Genomic DNA, 19848 nt, shown 5'->3' with positions numbered 1-19848 from the left:
GTTTTAGTACAAATGAGCATGCTTTCTATGTCAGTTTGCACTGACTGGCCACATAAAACGCTAAGCAGATCTTTTTTAAGTAAAACAATTTTACACATGTAAATATCAGTATGTCAGTAAACATCAGTGTGGAGCATCAGGTATTCATGGAGAATTGCTTGTAATAAAAAATGTGTTTTTTAAATGGTTACCTCCTCTTGGATGGTTTATTATGATTATAATGTAATCCTGTCCTGGTAGCATTCTCCTGCAGTAGCTTAACATGGTTACACAACACAACACAGGTTTATTCCAGCTCACTGAAGCGCCACTGATGCAAGTTTAGAGAATAATCACTCAAGTCTGAGCGGGTGAACCTATTTATTTGTGCATAGGGTTGTTAGTTGTAGCTACTTTTGCTTCAGTGTCCTTGTTAGCACTAGAAGATAGCATTAGCTTAGCAAGAAGGCCTGAACAGTTTTATACACAACTATGCATGTTCGTTGCAGCTCAGTGAAGCTACACTGATGCAAGTTTAGAGAACAAAGACTCAGATCTGAGCAGGTAAACCTATGTTTTTGTGGAGCCGTGATCTTGAGCTATTTTTGATTCACTATTCTCATCTGCAGTAGAGATTACTGATTCACACAACCACACAGGTTCATTCATAAATTTCATAAACACGTTTGTTCATAACATTACAATAGGAGCTTTATTTCTGCTTTATCTGTTTAAGCATAGAGATAGTGTGCAGGGTAGAGAGGGAAGAGGTGGAGTTTAGAAAAGAGAAGGCGACGGGTCATTTACAATTTGCATAATTGTGCATATTCATAGCTCTTCACATTGTTAATGAGTATTTAGATTTAGGGTAATACTATTTTGAGTAGTCATTTGTAAGCTACTATGCCATTTTTGTAGTTTCCTGGGCATAGATTATTTTTTATGATTCAAAATATGACTTTAGGGGTAATTTAACCCCTTAAATTGTCAGAGCCCACCGGTGGGCCCAAAGTTTTATTACACTTCTATAACCTGAGAATAGCTCAGTGAGTTTGCACTAAAGTCCCTGTAGTTACACAATAGTAAATCTTTGTGTGTAATAAGCCTGAGATTTTAAGGGTTAAGAAAAAAAAATGATTGTCATTGAACGTTAAATTTGACTAATATTTGATTATCTATTTATTACACTCTACAAGAACAGAATGATTAGGCACTGCAACTTAACTAAAATGCTAAATGTATGTATTTTAATATGTTTACATTGCTTGTAACTTTATAGAAATATATGTTGTATGTCTCTATAATGCTAACGCGAGTAGATGTCCCTGTTTCCACTTTTCATAAATGTTTATTTATCGGCATCGACAGATATTGACATGAAAACTATCAGATATAGGCATCAGCACACATCAGTGCATCCCTACATTTTATCCCCTTGTGTCATTATTTAGACAAAATCTACTTTTCTTACTGAGGACACTTTGGTGAACATAAAGCTGAATGTTGATGTGAAATATATCTAAAAGAGTTGCATGTAGCTGCTTTATGCTGACAAAATATCTTATTAGTTTACATCTTAAAAGGCTGCAGGTGTCCCTAAACCTTTGACAGTCAGAGTATTCGCAGAGCACTATGAAATCAGACAGTAGTGCTTTTTTGTTTATTTTTTTGTTTCACACAAATGTCCAACTATAGTTGCTGCCATGTATGTCTAAAGCACCACAGAACCAGTGATGGACAAAGCACATGATCGTTTTCATCCTCCTGCTTTTGTTTTTGACTGTTTCCATTTCACTTGCTCTTTAATCATGACTGCCCATCTTCGTCACTCATCCATGTAATTCAAACAGGCACTCAATTAACAGACCGTTTCACCTGCTGGCCTCAAGGCCTTCACTGTCAGTCGTTTTAGGAGAGGGCCAGCTTTAGGGAGTGGTTACCCCTGTGAACCAATAGCAGAGTAAGACTGAAGATGGGTGTGGCTTTTGTGGTCTGCATGGAACCAATTAAAAAGGGTTGAATTTGGGATGGGGTGGTGGGTATAAACTGGGTCAATAGAGGCTATTAGAGGATATCCTGATTGAGTATAGACTGAACTACTTACAGCAAACCAGTTCAGTAAAAATTATAGTTCAGTTTAATTTATTTACTGAATCTAGAAGTTGTGAGTGAAATAAATGTAGTAGAAAATAAATTGATGGTACCACTTAAGCAAGTCTAGTTGAGATTACTTATTTGAATCGACTTTGATGATTTAGGCATGAAGTTTACACAGTGCTATTAGTGGGCTGTTAAGCTTCCATTATTTCTTAGATTCAGACGACACCTTTTTAAAGATAAAGAGCACCACATCTCGTTTAAAAAATGCAGGATGTGCTCCTCAGGGGGCTAATGCATTTGATTGACAAGTAGGTAAACGCGAGACAGCAATGTGAGAGAATGCAAAAGGCTAAAATGTTTTATATATGAATGATGTATCGTCACTGTTTTTTTTTTTTGTTGTTGTTTTTCATTTTCTTACATAATTTAAAAATGTCAGTGGCTCTTTACATTGTGTGTAAATTTAATGATAAATGGACCTAGAGAAATTATCCAGAATTACTGGATAAGCAGAAAAAGGCTGCTTACATTAACTTGCATTCAAATTAAAGCATGTTTTGCCTTCTCCTGTAAAGTTAGCATTTTAGCAATACATGATATGGTCAAAAATATGTGGACACAATCAACAGACCTATATAAGCTTATTGGACATCCCATTCCAAAACCATGGGCATTAATATGGAGTCCCTTCTCCACCCCTGGCCATTCTGGGAAGGCTCCCCTGCAGTGTGTGTGTGTAAATTTGTGCTCATTCAGTAAAGACAGCATTTGTGAGGTCAGGCACTGATGTTGGATGAGAAGGCCAGTCTTGCAATTAACGTTCCATTTTATCTCAAACGTGTTCAATGGAATTAAGGTCAGGCCTCTGTGCAGGCCACAGGAGTTCCTCCAAACCAACACTCGTCAAACCGTGTCTTTATGGCCCTCGCTTTGTGAACAGGGACACAGTCATGCTAGAACAGGAAATCGCCTTCCTCAGACTGTTGTCACAAAGTTGGAAGCAAATAATTGTCTAAAATGTCTTTGTATGTTGTAGCATTAACATTACCCTTCACTGGAACTAAGGGGCCGAGCCCAAACCCTGAAAAACAGCCTCAGACCATTATCCCTCCTCCACCAAACTTTACTGTTGGCACTATGCATTCTGGTAGGTAACATTCTCCCGACATCTGCCAAATCCAGATTCGTCTATCAGATTTCCAAATAGTTCATCACTACACAACATGTTTCCACTGCTCCAGAGTCCAGTGACAACATGATTTAAGACTCCTGCCAACACTTGGCAACGTGCATACTGACCTTAGGTTTCTATGAGGCTGTTTGGCCATAGAAATCCATTTCATGAAGGTCCTGACACACAGTTTGTGTGCTGTTGTTGCTTCCAGAGGCAGTTTGAAACTCTGTAGTGAGTAATAGGTGATATTTTTTATGTGCTAAGTGCTTCAGTAGTTGGCAACTCTGCTCTATGAGTCTACTGCTTTGTGGCTGAGCTGTTGTTGCTCTTTGACGCTTCCATTTCACAGTATTAGCACTTGCATTTGACCAGGGCAGATCTAGCAGGGCAGAAATTCATGAACTGACTTGTAGCAAAGTGGGCATGTTTAAAGCCACTGAACCCTTCAGTATGACCCATTCTACTGCCAGTGGCTCTCTCTGGAGATTGAATAGTGATGTTCTTGGTTTTATACATGTTAGCAAAGCATACTTCAGAGAGGTTGAAAGGCATTGTCTGAATGCTCATTAGCTACATTAATATCCTTGCTTCAGTACAAAAAAATAAAAAAGGAAACTTTAGATGCCAAATACGTCTTTGTTGACTGACCATATTTGGGCTAAGGGGGACTCTGTAATTATGACTTTTGGCTAAAACATTTAAAACAAGTTTCACTATAGTTAATGCTAACTGTGTAAGTTTTGGGAATTTTGGAGACCTCTCTTCATCAGTATAATGTTAATTTTACATTTGAGACCCACAAGTCAAGCCTGACCTTCTTTTTTAGCCTGTGTGTGTGACGTTAATACCTAAAGATGTATGACGTGGTCCAAAAAACTCCCAAAATCCAGCCCAACACCTGAAAATCTGACTTTTAAATGACTATTTTAGACTTTACAGAGTGACTCACAACAGTGCGTGAACATCTGCTGCTGTCAGATCAAAACCTTGTATCTCCATTTTTGTCGTTTTTCAGTTTTAACATCATTTGAAATTGCCTTTTACCTTTTACATTGTGTCAAAATTTCATGATGAATGGACCAAAAAAAAATGGCCAAAAATACTTGGAAAAAAGTCTGGTTTCATAGACTTACATTAAAAGTAAAGCATGTTGTTTTCTTCTCCTGTAAAGTTATCATTTTGGAGATGCACAGTTTTCTTCCAACAACAGCAATATTTTAGCGTGTTTTTCTCTCCTAACAGTAATGCCTCTTCTTGCAATATGAAAAAAAACATACATAGGGCAGCTTCAAACAGTGTAGTTTCATCAGCTGCAATCAAACCCAGCTCACTGTGTGTGAAAGGCAATGAGCACAAATGACATCAGGTCCATGTGCTTTCTCTCATTCACATCAATACAAACCTGCAATGACACCATAGGTCTGGATAAAATACATCTACTGCATGCTGATAATGACCCGATAAAAATCACTCTTGACATTAGGCCCACCGCTCTCACATTTGGAGATCAAAGATGTTTACACTGTTGAAAAGTTGATTCTATGGATGGCAGACCACTGGGCATAACCCTAATTAAGATAGCAAAGTGTTACTGAGGACATTGTGGAGCATTTCATAGCAGCCTCGTTAAGAGAGCATGTGCAACATGTCCTAGTTAAACCTCAATAATAGCTAAGCGCGAATGGTAGTGGTGCCGTATGCAGCGCTGCAGATTGGCTCCCTAATGAACCACTTCACACATGCTTATTTGCGTGATCAAGAGTGCTTAGGTCAGAGTTCTTGATAGGGCCCTGCTGAGGAGTGGTGAGGATTCAGAATCAAATGAGAAACCCCAATGTGGTGATCCACTTCAGATTTGATCCCTCACAGAAGCAAGTGGAATAGTAGCACCACAAAATAAAAGTTTATTAGTTACTCAAAAAAAGTAATCTCAAATTGTAATGGGATTACTATGCTCAGAAATATAATCTCACTTCTCTTTAATTTTACTTCTTTGTTACTCTGTAAAAACTCCTGTGCAGAGGAATTCATGACAAATTCAAATGCAATCACTGCAATGGAAAAATGTGAAATGCAATGGATGTATGACTACATTTTTCCATAGTCACATGTAGAATGTGTGTCAGAATGAAAAGCAAAACCACCATCACACTGTTTTCATGTCACTTAATCACTTGATTGAAAATGATGAGGATTTGCTTTTTAAAAATTAAAAATGCTGAATTTGTCTGAATTGTATACAATCTATGAAATTGATCAATGCACAAATATATTGTTTTCCACCGCACAGTACTTCAAATGACATCAAAACAATGTAAATGATCTTTTAGTTTTCGTGGTGCATTTTCTGCATGTCACTATTTAAACACAATCTTACTGTGCATTGCATTTGACTTCCTTCATTGTTATTATTGAATTTCAATACATTCAATTCTGACATTAATTCAGTATTTCTTTTTTTCTTTATTTTTACTGATTTGCAGTAAAAACATCAAGCAACATAAAAAATGTAACACAGGTTTTGCTCTTCAGAATGCATTTCACTGTGGAATGTCATGTGTGGACTTCATTTCATGTTTTTTTTCACTGTAGTAATCAATTTAGCATGAAACGCATACACATCTGTACCAACTGGAAAGCTAACAAAGCTGTTCCTGAATGAAAATGCAGTCTGGCCCGTTTAGGTGAAGCTGATGCTCACTCTTCTTCAGCACAGGGATCTTTACCCAGTTTTATAATAGCAAGATTAGAAAACAGATGCATCAGCAGATTTCTCATCCCATGGACTGCACTGGTGATGCTCACAATCATAGACCATATAGCCAGCTGATGCAAGCAGCACACGCATGCACAAATTACATACAAGGTCAGATAATCTATATAGAGGAAACTTATGTAGCATCTTACATAATTAATATTGATCTCTTAAGAGACATATAGGTAATGCATGTAAAAAACAAAAAAAATTATTAAGTCAAAAAACATAATGTGTTACATGACTTTGTTACTGAAAGAAGTAACAACATTAATGTAACAAAATTTTTGTACCATGTTACCCCCAACACAGATTAATAGTACTTAAGAGAGTTCTATAGTCAAAGGAAAAGTTGTTCATCCTAATCCCTATCGGCTGCTAGGGCTGGCCCTAGCCTTTTGGGGGCCCTGCTATCTGATGTACTGTAAAACTAAAAGCTAACTAATAACAATGATTCTCACAAACTGTCTGAATTATACAGACTAACTGGCTAAGGCTGTATTGCTAATGACTAGATGCTTGTTTTGGGTTCTAATAAATTACAGTTTAAATAATATATAATATCAGCATTCTCGATCCAGGTCTGTCACACCACTTAGTATTTCTATCTTACCCAGCTAACTTTAAGCTTAATTGGATCTAACCCAGTGGAAGTGGAGACAGCGCTGCATTTTAGATGCTTCTTCTTTGGTGACCCCTCCTCATGTTTCCCACGATTGGCTGGTCATCATAAATGTCACACTTTCATTTGCACATGAGGATTGATCACAGCTTGAGTCTCTAAACCTGGATTAACAGAGTTGTTAACCACTGTTGTAAAATGAATCAGGGTTTGTGAAGCTGAAAAGTAGTAAGAAAGCCAGTCTACATTGAACCTGCTATATTAGAAAGTCTCCAGATTGAGTACTTCTTGTTATCCAACTACAAGACAAAACAAATGGCACCATGTTAACCCTACAAAAAAACAAAACATACCTTTATGTTTAAGCCTCGTTTCCTCATCTTCTCTTTTACTTTTCTGTTATTTGGCTCCAGATGCATGCATTCTTTTTTGAGACATGGTTAAGAAGTTGTTTTATATCCCCTCACTCAAGCATCTTAGACAACATAATGGTGGATCAATAACCCAGACATTGTTAGGGAGCCGCTGGTGGCGACATGACCCTAAGCAGCTGCTTATGTTGTTTATTAGGTAGAGCTGGTGCTATCTGCTACACCTATATCGTATGGTTGATTACCACAGACAGTAATTTAGAAATGTTTCTCTATATTTACTAAAAGATAAAAGAGCAGAAAATGCATTGACTCAATTATAATACAATGCAAAATTATAATTGACTATTATAATACAAACTGAAGCTCAGGTGCTAAACAGGGAACCACCTAATCATTCATAGGACAAAGTTGCATTTGTAGGTTGGTGAAGAATAAAAAGCTCCGTAATGATATTACTCTGTTGACTTCATATTTGCACATAGTTATTATTACTGCAACTAAATACACTGAATATAGTGAACATATCAAAAAGTCAGCTAGTTTCAGTCTGAGTTTGTGAAAGTGATATACAGTGAAAATGATAATGCTCTTTTACATGAAGATGACAAAATATTTCAAAAAATAGACTTGAAAATCTAAAATCAATGTAATTCCAGCCTTTATATGCTCTACTCATCTACATCCAAGCACAAAAAAGTTGATAATGAACCATGCCAATCTATGCTTAATTTGACTAACTGCATGTTCATGAACCAATCAGAGGAGTAATCTAATGTAAATGCTAAAATACTGTCGACTCTGCCTTTAAAAGACGCCTAAACCAAAATACATGTAAATAATCCACACTAATGTAAGTGGTTTTATTTATTTATGTTATTTATTTATGGTAGCTGCCATCCTGTTCTTCCCCACCACAACTGAAATTATGGTCCACAGTCAATCTGTCGAATTAACATATGCTGTCTGACATGTTCTGCTGGTCCAGAGGGACACTACAGCCTTCTAAAATGGCTCACTACAAGGATAAAGCACCAGTCTGTGCTTTATTGCACATGCTCACTACTTTCTCTGGAGCTCTAAAGCACAAATGCAGCAGACTTGATCTCCCTCTCTCTCCATTTCATTATGATCATCTGACTTTGTATAAAATGAGAACTGTGGATTGGATTCTGTGATTCAAAGAGACTTCAGCATTCACGCTTTACCTCGCCCTCCACCCACAGGCAGTGTAATTTGTGCTTTAGTGCTGTTTGAGAATGGTTATCAGCGGATATAGACCACTCTATAGTTCTCTTCAAGCCCGTGTTGGCGGCTTATACATCTTCATTATGGCCACGGTTCGGAATCGTTTCCTGCACATGAAAGCGGATCGAATGCAAAGAAATTTAACGCGTCTCAGTCCCTCAAGACACAAGGAATGCCATTCCATTAGAAATGAGCTGAGCATCAGCTACTACACAACATTACTATACGAAAGAGTTCAGAGAATCTAGAGCATCCTGTTCCTCTATCTGGTCTCACAGCAGTACTCATTTAAACTAATTGACCTGTTTATGCTCTGCCCACAAATATGTTGGACAAGCTTTACAAAATTTTTCCAAAAATCACATTCAACTCAGTTTTTGTCAAAACACATAAATTTAGAGTGTATTAATGTCAAGTTATGTTTATTTTGCATGTGTGTGAAAGGTTGCACTGTTATAATACATCATATTTAGGTTTTCTGTGTAACTGAGATAGGCTGAAGGTAAAAAGCTCACTGACTTCAGTTGGTTTAATGTTGCTATACCCAGCTAAGTTATATAGCCTACAAAGCTAGCTACTGTAGCATGGCTAAAATTTCTCTAAGGGCCCTGACACACCAAGCTGACCGTTGGCCATCACACCCCGTCAGGCTGTCGGTGGCCACCCTTGGGTGGGCTCTGGGAGTCTTTTGTCAGCATTCTACTGGCTGACTGAGCATGTTGAATCAGTATGAAAACTCTGAAGGGGGTCTGATGACACACTAACATAAAAGACAAGATATTTTTTGTCACATAATTATAAGCATAGCTGCTTGTTTTATTTCACTGTTTAATGTTTGAAGACATGAGGCAACGGTGAGCTGATGGAAGGCAATCATCAACTGGGATTAGATGGCACTAGTTCTTCCTCATTAAGTTGGTGTTATTGGGCCATAAGGCAGGAGTTTCCAACAGTTGCCCACAGCAGTTTAGATGGACCAGTATAAGAGCTTGGGGCGGGGATCTGATGCCCAACATACATAATTAGCATTATGTTTTGCTGTTGAGGAGGACTGATTTGTCTCCAAATGGAGAAATATAGATATAAAGATATAAATAAAGATAGCTTCTTAGCTTCATTCAGTAGCTTGTCCCTACATACCATACACAATGGGTTTGCTGCTTTAGCATCCCCGCTGATGATGAATCCACATTTTATGTAGCTGTCAGCATATTTTGGACTCATTGATGCCTTTTTAGGTGTGTTTTTGTTCTTGTCTTGGATATTTTTTCTGGGTTTGCAGCCCCAATAAAAATGTTTTGTTAATGTTATAAGTTTTGTCTGTTGTTTTTTTTTCTTCTTTATCTTTTCTTCTTGAATTCGATTAGCCATCAACAAAACACAGCCAATAGCAACTTACACACACGCATACGGCCAAACAGAGACATTACGTTTAAAATTACATCAAAAATAACTTATGAAGATTTTAATGGCAACATTTAATCCTTAAATAAAACTACTATTCAACTAGCATTAGTTACATTAAGAATAATATTAATAAAAAAGTGGGTCAGCAGTTAGGCTACTAACTCTTCCCTTGCTCATTGTCACATTATTGTGGCCTGGTATTAAATGATCCATGGCTCAGTACCTGCCAAACCCCTGCTGTAAGGGATTTGTTTTTAACAATAATATGAGAACAACAGAAAGAATGACATTAATGTACATCAGTAAAAATATCAGGAAAGTCAAACTCAGTGACAGCAATGGAAAGAGACAAACAGAGGCTTAGCTACTTGTACCATAATCCATTGAAATTACATTTTCTAAGTTGTATTGACTCCACGCCCCGCCATCTCATCTGCAGGCTTTTTACTTTACTGTTCTGTTTTAAAACATTAAGATATGAAAACGTATTTAAGGTACACAACTGGACCTTAAAACCACTTTTGTATCTTTGAGGATGCATGTACATTGTTTGTACCTTGATGAACAAAAAAAGTACTGGCACAGAACCTTTATTCCTAACATACATGTATATGTAGTTTTAATTTACATATTTTGACAAAAACTGTAGTTTCTTATAAGATTGAATGGGATTCATTGGTCTGCAAAAGTTCTCCTGCTTCGCAAAAGCTGCTACAAAAGAACTCATTTGGGAAGAGAATGGACCAGTCAACACTTACACAAAAAAACACAAACTTCACATGTGAATAAGCACATGTTAAAAATCTGTTATCACATGTGAAAAAATGTGATTGCATGAACTTTTTTGCCTTCTTCATGTATGAAATATATGTGACTTCTCTGTAAGGAAATCTAAAATCATTTTAAAGATTCTTCTTGCTAGCAGACATCAGAATGTGTAGATTGCACTGTCTGGTCACTACCAGCTGGACAGTTTTCTGCGTGTGGCCTGGTCTCTAACTAACAGGAGAAATTGGATTTCTCCTCAGTGAGTCCCTTAGGAAAGGAATTTGCTGAAGTGGCGGATTTGCTGAAGGCGGAGTCGTATATCAGGTGAGTAGTACATCACATCACCGTACATCACCACCCTCCCCCTAACCTTTCTCTCTCTCTCCCTCTCTTTCACTGCAGATGGCTTCATTACTGCACCAGATTTACACCCCCTGTCCTTGCATGAGTGGAAAATTTTTAGCAAGCATATTAGCTTGTGATATACAGTATTCATGCCAGTCAGATGTGGAGACCAATGCATTGCAATAACCCCGACATTGATTAAATTAACCTCTAAACATGACCTGAATTAGCACACAGATAGAAGGAGGAGCCAACGACAGCAGAGTTGAGGGTGAAGGGGATGACTGTGCTGCAGTTTCACAAAATCATGAATACTGAATATATTCGACAACAGATATTTACAAATATTTGTCCTGGAATCTAGACCATCATAAAGACGCTAAAATTTCACAGTGTATGATTACAGTATACCAAGTAATAACATAATAACCTGACTACCTGTTTGTAATATTACATGTATCACAGGGTTAATTAACTAGCATACTGCCTCTGTATTACTGTAAACATTTTGCAGTGCAAGACATTGCCTGATTTTTCAGATTTTCCGCAGGGATGTGAACTAAGTAATTCAGAGTGGTTTGATGTGAAATGATTCAATGTAGAGAAACTTAGAGACTGATTTCTTTACTGTGGCGGAAATAGGAACCAAGAGTTACAATGTCTACAACACAAATATTGTCATGCTATTTACTATCCAAATCTACCCGTGAATTTAAACGTCTTCTGAGTTTATACACATTCTTACACATAAAGGTCCCAAAAAGGTTTTTGCACGATGCTGTAGAAGAACCACTTTTGGCTCCCCAAAAAGCTTTTAATGGAGGGTTCAATTTTGTAAATGAGATGTATGAGTGCACCATAATGTAAAGATTCTAAGATTCTGTTGCTTCACATGCAGGGCATTATAAGGCAACATAGTAAAAACTACACATCATGTAAAGACTATGTGAATAGACCTGAAAAAATATGTCTCAAAACTATCATAAAACAATGCCCCAGGCATCTGGCAGCATATTCATAACCATTTCATGTAATAATATCAAATTAACAGCTTAGTCTTTATGTGAAACTAAGCTGCAAAAATGGCTCATTTTAAAAGTATTGTTTTTGTGATGTCACAAAATACATTTACATGTACCCACCAATTCAGTTTACAGCAGTTTAGCCCCACCCATTCATGCTGAAATTATAAGGAGTGTTTCAGCCCAAACTGCTTTTTGAATAAGATACAATACAGGGCAATCAGAACAGAGCTTGTTTACAAATATCAGTCTTAAAGACACAGCAACAAAAACAGCCTGTTGAATGTTTGAGGAACAAAGAGAGGTTGAAAAATGATCATGTATGAATGTATGATGACTATTTGTGGTGCACTATTTGAAAAATAAAATATAATAAAACTGTAGGATATGGGACCTTTAAACGCTTCAGAAGTCTGGCTCCTATCACCGCCGTGTCGGTAAGTTCCTTTAGAACAGAGCGTTGCAGAAAGTTTGAAAAAACAGTGGCATTTAAAAGTGCAGTTTCTAAGATTTTTAGTTTAAAACTTCCCAAAATTAACTAAAACTATCAACATAATGTGAAGAAATAACAATTTTGACCTTATGTCAATGTATTGTTTGCAGAGATATCTACTGAAGTTAGCATGCTAACCAGCTAGCCCAGGCTCACAATACTACTTTGTACCTCAAGAGGTGATAGTGATTCACTGTGGTGTTGAGTAAATGATGGCTAAAGCTCTTGGCAAGCGACCATTATCACCATTGCCACCCGCTCCCAGCAAGAAACCACATTTAGCTGCAAAGAAAAGATGTGACAGAAATAGGAGCAAAACAAAAGTTAACACTGGCTTGGTTTCCACCACTGTAGACAGCTCTTGACGTAGTTGAAGTTCGATGCTGAACTCACAACGTTTCTTCTAGACTGGTAAGTAAACAGCTGTTAATGGTAACGTTGGCTATATAACGATAGCAATTTAGCAAGGAGTGAACAGGGAGGAGGACGGACTGTGCATTTCCTTGTGTCTTACGATAGGGCTGGGCACCACAACTTTCTGCTGATGGTTCCCCATATTTGTTTGTAGTAGAATATGAACACGATAGGTTGTGTCATCTTACATATTGCTCCTTTAAAGCATAGGTGGAAAAAAACTTTCTGTCAGTTTGAGGCATAATGCAAATTTAGCTTATTTCAGTGTTAAGCAGTATAGTGGTCAGATGTTCTCATTTGAGTGACCAAGTCAATGTGTGTGGTCACTTATTGGCAGACCAGTAAAGTATGATGTAACCTGTCACTGACATACATATAAAATTCAGTGACCCACTTCCAGAAGTATTATGCAATTGATAATAATTTCAGTTTGGACTGCTTCCAATTCACTGCATGAAAATCCATTAGAAGATGAACTACATTATACCATGCATCCAAAAAAGAGGCAAATATAATTTTGAAACAACACACCAGCAAAGTACAAACTAGAGGACTACCCCAGTCAAAAAGTGAAATTTGGCGAAATGAGTTTAGTCCTTTACTTTGTGTAGAAAGAATAACCAATAAATGTGGCAGATCAGGTCTTGACAGAGAGAGAGAGAAGCAAGCATAGCTTAGAGAGGCCTAGCAACATCTCCACTGCCAGGATTATTAGAGCAAACTGAGTGACTAATAATAAGTAGAGGGAAGCTCAAGACCAATGATGAGAGATGGAGTGACAGATACAGTACTCCACATGAAAAAAAATGGAGAGAAGTTCAAGGATTGCGGCTGTGTGGAAGATGAATGGAGGAACGCCTCTGTACTGCAGAGCGCAGGAACACTTCTCTTGTCACACAGTTTCTGATGGCAGTTCCTTTAATTCCGAGCTTGGAAATTCTGCTCTACACTCGAAAAGAAATAAATCTTTCATGAGAACATCCTTTCATCTGTTCTATATGGTATCACTACATGTGAAGAACAGAAATGCCTGATTACATACATTTTTATCAGTACAGCTACACTCACCAGCCACTTTATTAGAAACCTACCTTTTACTTCCACTCACTGGACACGTGACTTACAATTCGTGAAATTTCAACTTGAGAAAAAACCTGAACAAATCACATAAGGTTTGCTAAAGTCATGCATTACTACAGCTCTCAGTGGCCTCAGGTTTGATACAACTTAAAATAACGAGACTTTCATTACAGAGAAACCTTCAATCTGATGGACAGAATGAAGCAGTACACACAATAAATGTGCTGTTTAAAGGAAAGACAAAAAACAACTTGCATGCTAGTTTGGATATTGAGTATGTTAGCTAGCACAATAGCTAACTGAAGTTGCAAGCTAATCTAGGTTGTCTGGAGTTTTAGTACGTTACAGATTACATTCCTTTAAAACTAACTAAAACTTCAGCCGGGTTAGCTTTTGCTACATAAACTACAGACTAGCCAAACGAGTTGTTTCACCTCTTTTCCTTAAAACACTACATGAACTGTGTTAGAGGTTCACCCTGTTTTTCAGACTGAAGGTTTTTCTTGCTATTTGAAACTGCATTGAACTTGACAGGTTTTTAGTAGGTGTTTACTTTTTGTACAATACAATGTTTGCAGCTAATCATTAGACTAAGCTAAAATTCATTACTAAAGGCTGGAGATTCAACCCAAATTCTGGCCACTTTATTAGAAACAAGTACTTACTTCCATTTAATGACCGTTTTCTTAGAAACACCTACCTTATAGGTCTACTACAGGGGTTTCAAACTCGACCACTAAAAGGGCCATATTAAAAAATCTCACCAAAATCGTGAGCCAGAGAACAACTATGTTTTATTTGATTTTTCATTAACATTTTGCATATCTGGAACTGTCATCTGCAAGAATTAGCAATGCTGGCACTGGAACTCTTAATATATGGATTCACAGAATTTCTAAAGTCAGGACCCTTGTGCTTGCTTAACTATATGCTGTGTTTAAGTTTGAACGATATAACTCAATTCTCATGTGTCCTATGTTGTAGCTATGTTTTTTTTTTGCTCTTGTAAATCCCATGTATGTGTGGGTCGGGGCTGGAATGGGCGGGGGGCGTTGTTCTTTAAATGACAAATAATAAAAAATGAATCACAAAATAATAATAACATTTTGCTATCCAAACCAAACTGACCATTGTTTATTCAAAATACGCCAAAACCTCAACATTAAAATGTAGGCACTTGTAGTAGACCTTGAAATGTTACATGAATACTTAAAATATTGAAAATTGAAATGTCCCCAGGAACTCTAAACCTACCAATCTGCTTGAATTAGACACCTGGCATCTTTTCTTTTCAGCAATTTCATTAATACTTGGGCTCAATTTCTGAGCTGCTGAGCTAACGTTAGGTGTTTATATTGGCTGACCTGCAGTTAGTTGTTTGGTGATACGACTGGTGTGAAAGTGTAAATTGTGTAGAATTGAAGTGTAACTGCTGTCTCATAGATTGTTGTTGGGGTAGGAGAGTCAGAGCACACATAACACTGCAGTGCATGCTGCGCACTGTAGTGCAGTGCATTGTGAAACGGGTTAATACTAATAGAAAATTAAAATACTTTTGTGATAGGATTGTGTCACAGGCCTGATCTTGTGTTTGACACATGGGGTCTACTGTATATATACACCATCCTAGCTAGATAAACCAGCATATCATCGCTGTTGTATTTATATTTTTGTTCTTTCTTCTTTTTACATAATTTGAAAACTCCAGTTGCGCTTCGCGTTGTGTTAAAGTTTCATGATAAACAGACCAAAGAAAAGGCCCACAATAACTCAGAAAAAGAATCTTGCTACATTAACTTCCATTACAAGTTAAGTCTTTCCTTCTCCTATAAAGTTACCATTACAAAGATATGAGGTTTTGTTCCAGCAGCAACAATATGTTGTGTGTTGGATGCTGGTATGCTGGTCATCCAGACCAGCATAAACCAGCTAATTGTGGGTGTAGATGTAAAGGTATAGGGAAAAACTACAAGTACAGAAAGAAAGAGAACGAAGAGAAAGTTTTTAATGGTACACAGCAACTGAAAAGAGAAATTGTAGAACACACCATGGCCCACATCATTATTTCCTCATTTGTCAGCAAAGTTTGTTCATGTGTTAAGCAGTGCTTTAAGTTCTTTAATTCCTTACTTCTTTGTGTGAAGATTGCAGGCATACGAAGGCATAATTAGCCTCTATTGATTAGGGGGCACCATAGAGAGTGACGAAAACCAGCTCTGACAACTGCAATTCTGCGCTCGTCGCATAACGATTGTGGTGAATGACAAACCTAATACGAATCACCTCTGATTTGCTATTGATGGGGAAATGTGCTGTGGGCGTAGGCAGACTATCGTCATTTGAATCTTTTTGTGTGTGTGTATGTGTGCATAACACAAGAGAGACAGAGAAGCACAAACAATAGAAACATCCCCCACATTCTCGATTTTTCAGTCAATAATTCTGATTATTTGGTTGTGCAGTAGAGGCGGTGCCGTGAGCCAGAAGTTAGCGCTCCTGCGCTGCACGCCATGAAAATGCAAACACCAGAGCAGTCTAACTGTGAAAACAGACTAGTGTCCTTGGTCAGTGTCCCAGCATTACTCATAGCTGAGGCTGCTGATTGCTATTATGAGAGCTGTCCAATTCTATCATTAGGACGCCCAACATCCAAGGTTGCTAAAGCGCTAATCAAAGGAAAAGCTGAAAGCTGGCAGTGGTGCCGTTACAGTCATGCTGCCAGCATCTCTCTCACTGCAGGGCCCTGGAGGGAGATGAAACCTGAGGGACAAACCAAGGACCAAGGGTCGTATGAGTGACTTGGGATGTTAGAGACCAAACTACATTTTGAAAGTTAACATCAGTGCGAAACAAATCACTCAGGAAGCATGACTGTGATAGCATATTATTAAACATGCAATGCAAAACGTCATTGTACATCCACTCACTGACCACTTTAATAGAAACACCTAGCTTGTACTTCCACTCACTGACCACTTTAATAGAAACACCTAGCTTGTACTTCCACTCACTGACCACTTTAATAGAAACACCTAGCTTGTACTTCCACTCACTGACCACTTTAATAGAAACACCTAGCTTGTACTTCCACTCACTGACCACTTTAATAGAAACACCTAGCTTGTACTTCCACTCACTGCCACTTTAATAGAAACACCTAGCTTGTACTTCCATTCACTGGCCACTTTAATAGAAACACCTAGCTTGTACTTCCATTCACTGGCCACTTTAATAGAAACACCTAGCTTGTACTTCCACTCACTGCCACTTTAATAGAAACACCTAGCTTGTACTTCCATTCACTGGCCACTTTAATAGAAACACCTAGCTTGTACTTCCACTCACTGCCACTTTAATAGAAACACCTAGCTTGTACTTCCACTCACTGACCACTTTAATAGAAACACCTAGCTTGTACTTTCACTCACTGGCCACTTTATTAGAGACACCTTGTACTTCTGTTCACTGGCCACTTTACTAGAAAGAAATACCTTGCACTTCCACACATTGGCCACTTTATTACAAACACTTACCATGTACTTCTGTTCACTGGCCACTTTATTAGAAACACCTTGTACTTCCACTTATTGACCACTTTATTAGATACACCTAGCTTGTACTTCTACTCATTGGCCACTTAATTATGAATGCATACCTTATACATCCACTCACTGGCCACATTATTAGAAACACATACCTTGCACTTTCTTAGAAACCCATTCTATGTACTTCCTCTCACTGACCACTTTATTGAAAAACACATTCTTTGTACTTCCTCTCACTGACCACTTTCTAAGAAACACCTACCCTGTACGTCCTCTCACTGGCCGCTTTATTAGAAATACATACCTTGTACTTCCGCTTATTGGCCAATTATGGTCCTCATAGGTGTACAATTACACACTGTAGTATTTTATCAGCAGCACTCTGCGCCATTTACCATTGGTACGTTTCTGACTTCAGGACCACATACTATTTGGGTGGTGGCCCATTCTCAGCATAGCAGTGACAGTGACACGGTATATCAGTCACAGCGATGTCGCTGGAGTTTCCACATGTCAATGTCATTGAGTGGCCCACCAGTCACATCAATATTAGAAAATATCTTACATTTTCTTTCTCTCTTTTGATCTTCACTTGATCTTATCCCTGACACACACACACATCTCCACACACATGCTGAGCCTCCAGAGCTGCGTGACATGGCTCATTTGGCAGCCAGGCAGGCAAGTACAAGCAGAAGGAGAGAGCTCATAGCCTGAAGACTGGGCTTTCCCTACAGCGAGAGATGACTGACATATGCTACTGTTCTTCTTTTTTGCAGCTTTCACAGTGCCTCCACCACCGCCGGCACACAGTCTGTTCCATACACTGCTATCTCCACCACGGCTGTCTATTTATCCACATACAGCCTGTTCACTACAATGCCAAATGCATAGTGGGCTGTCAGCTTGGTGGCAAGCAGGCCAGGAATCCTTCTCTGCATTCTGCAGTGATGTCATTTATATAAAGAAATCGAGAGAGAAGCAGTAGGGTACTTCACAGTGTAATAAAATTGTAGTATAGTATGGAACGTTTCTGGAGAAACAGGATGCTTCAGACAGACGTGCAAGCAAAGTTCAAGCATGACTTAGACAAGAAAAGTGCTTCTGGAACATATATAACACCTGAAATAAGTTAATATGTAAATAATTGGCTTTGACCATATTTTCTGTGACACTGCAACAGATGAGATAGGGCACTCAAGTCCAACAATGACTGACTTGCGAATTAACTCGCCCTTAAATAACTTGTGACTTGGCTTGGATTAAGAAACAATGAACTAGTTAAATTAGGACCACCAACCTTAACATGGTAAATGAATAAAACCTTTCCAACCTTACCTGTGTGACTTTGCCCATCAGTTTTACTGCATTACTGCAATGCTGTTCTCCCACAGCTCACGATGGTGTCAGGTTTGATACGGCTTCGTATAACAATGCTTTCATTAGAAAAAAACCTTCAGTCTAATGGACAGAACAGAACACTACACAAAGTCAATATGGTGTTAAATGGAAAGAGGCAAAACAACTTGAAATGGTTGGCTAGAGTGTAGTTTGGATAGCAAGTATGCCTGCTAGCGCAATAGCTATTTTAGCTGAAGTTGTTGGCTAATTTAGCTTAGGTTTTAGAGCATTACATATCATATTCCTTTACAACGTTCTAAAACTTGCCAAAAATAGCTAAATTAGCTATTATGTTAGATATCTAGCGTACATGCTACCTAAACTACATACCAGCCAACCGTTTCAAGCTGTTTTGCCTTTTTCATTTGCAAATATATAATATGTAAATACAGAGCGCAATGTACTATATCAAAAACACAAGCTGCTAGTTCAGTTAACTACACTGTTAGAAATAAAGGATCTGTGCAGGTACATTTTTTGTTAATCAAGGTACAAACAATTTAAGTGTACCCTCAAAGGTACATCTGAGATTTTAAGGTCCAATTATGTACCATAAATAAGTTTTTCCCAGTGGAAAAGTACACATTTGTACCTTTTTATAACCTAATGTTTTAAAACGAAGGGTGTGGAGTAAACACAATTTAGAAAATATAATTTCAATGGATTATGGTACAATTATGTTCTCTGACTAAAGGTACTGAGATGTACCCTTGAGAGTACCACCCCAGTGACAAGAGGGTTACTGCCCCAGACACAGTTTCATGCCTTTATTTCTAAGAGTGTAGTGGCGTAATCAAATGCATTGCACTTAACTTTTTTTAATTGCTTCATGCACCTGCAAGTAGTCACATAAAGGTTTCACGGTGTAAAGCCAGACTTAATTAATAAAGCTTTGGGTTTTTTTTTTTTGGGCCCGGCCCCATGTTGTCTGCATTTTAGGCCTTGTGCCTACTTGATTTTTCAAAATTCAACAAGCTCTTTCACTTCTTGCATGGAGTTTTCATCTGAGGGGATATCCCATGGCAACCGCACTGGCAGAAGCTGGCAAACTCACACAAGCACATGCTGACACACACTCACACATATCCACAGATGTAAAACGCCATCATACATATGCATACACT

Source organism: Colossoma macropomum, unplaced genomic scaffold (genome assembly GCF_904425465.1).
Source record: "Colossoma macropomum unplaced genomic scaffold, Colossoma_macropomum, whole genome shotgun sequence".
In the NCBI taxonomy this organism is placed as follows: domain Eukaryota; kingdom Metazoa; phylum Chordata; class Actinopteri; order Characiformes; family Serrasalmidae; genus Colossoma; species Colossoma macropomum.
This window is presented reverse-complemented; position numbering follows the sequence as displayed.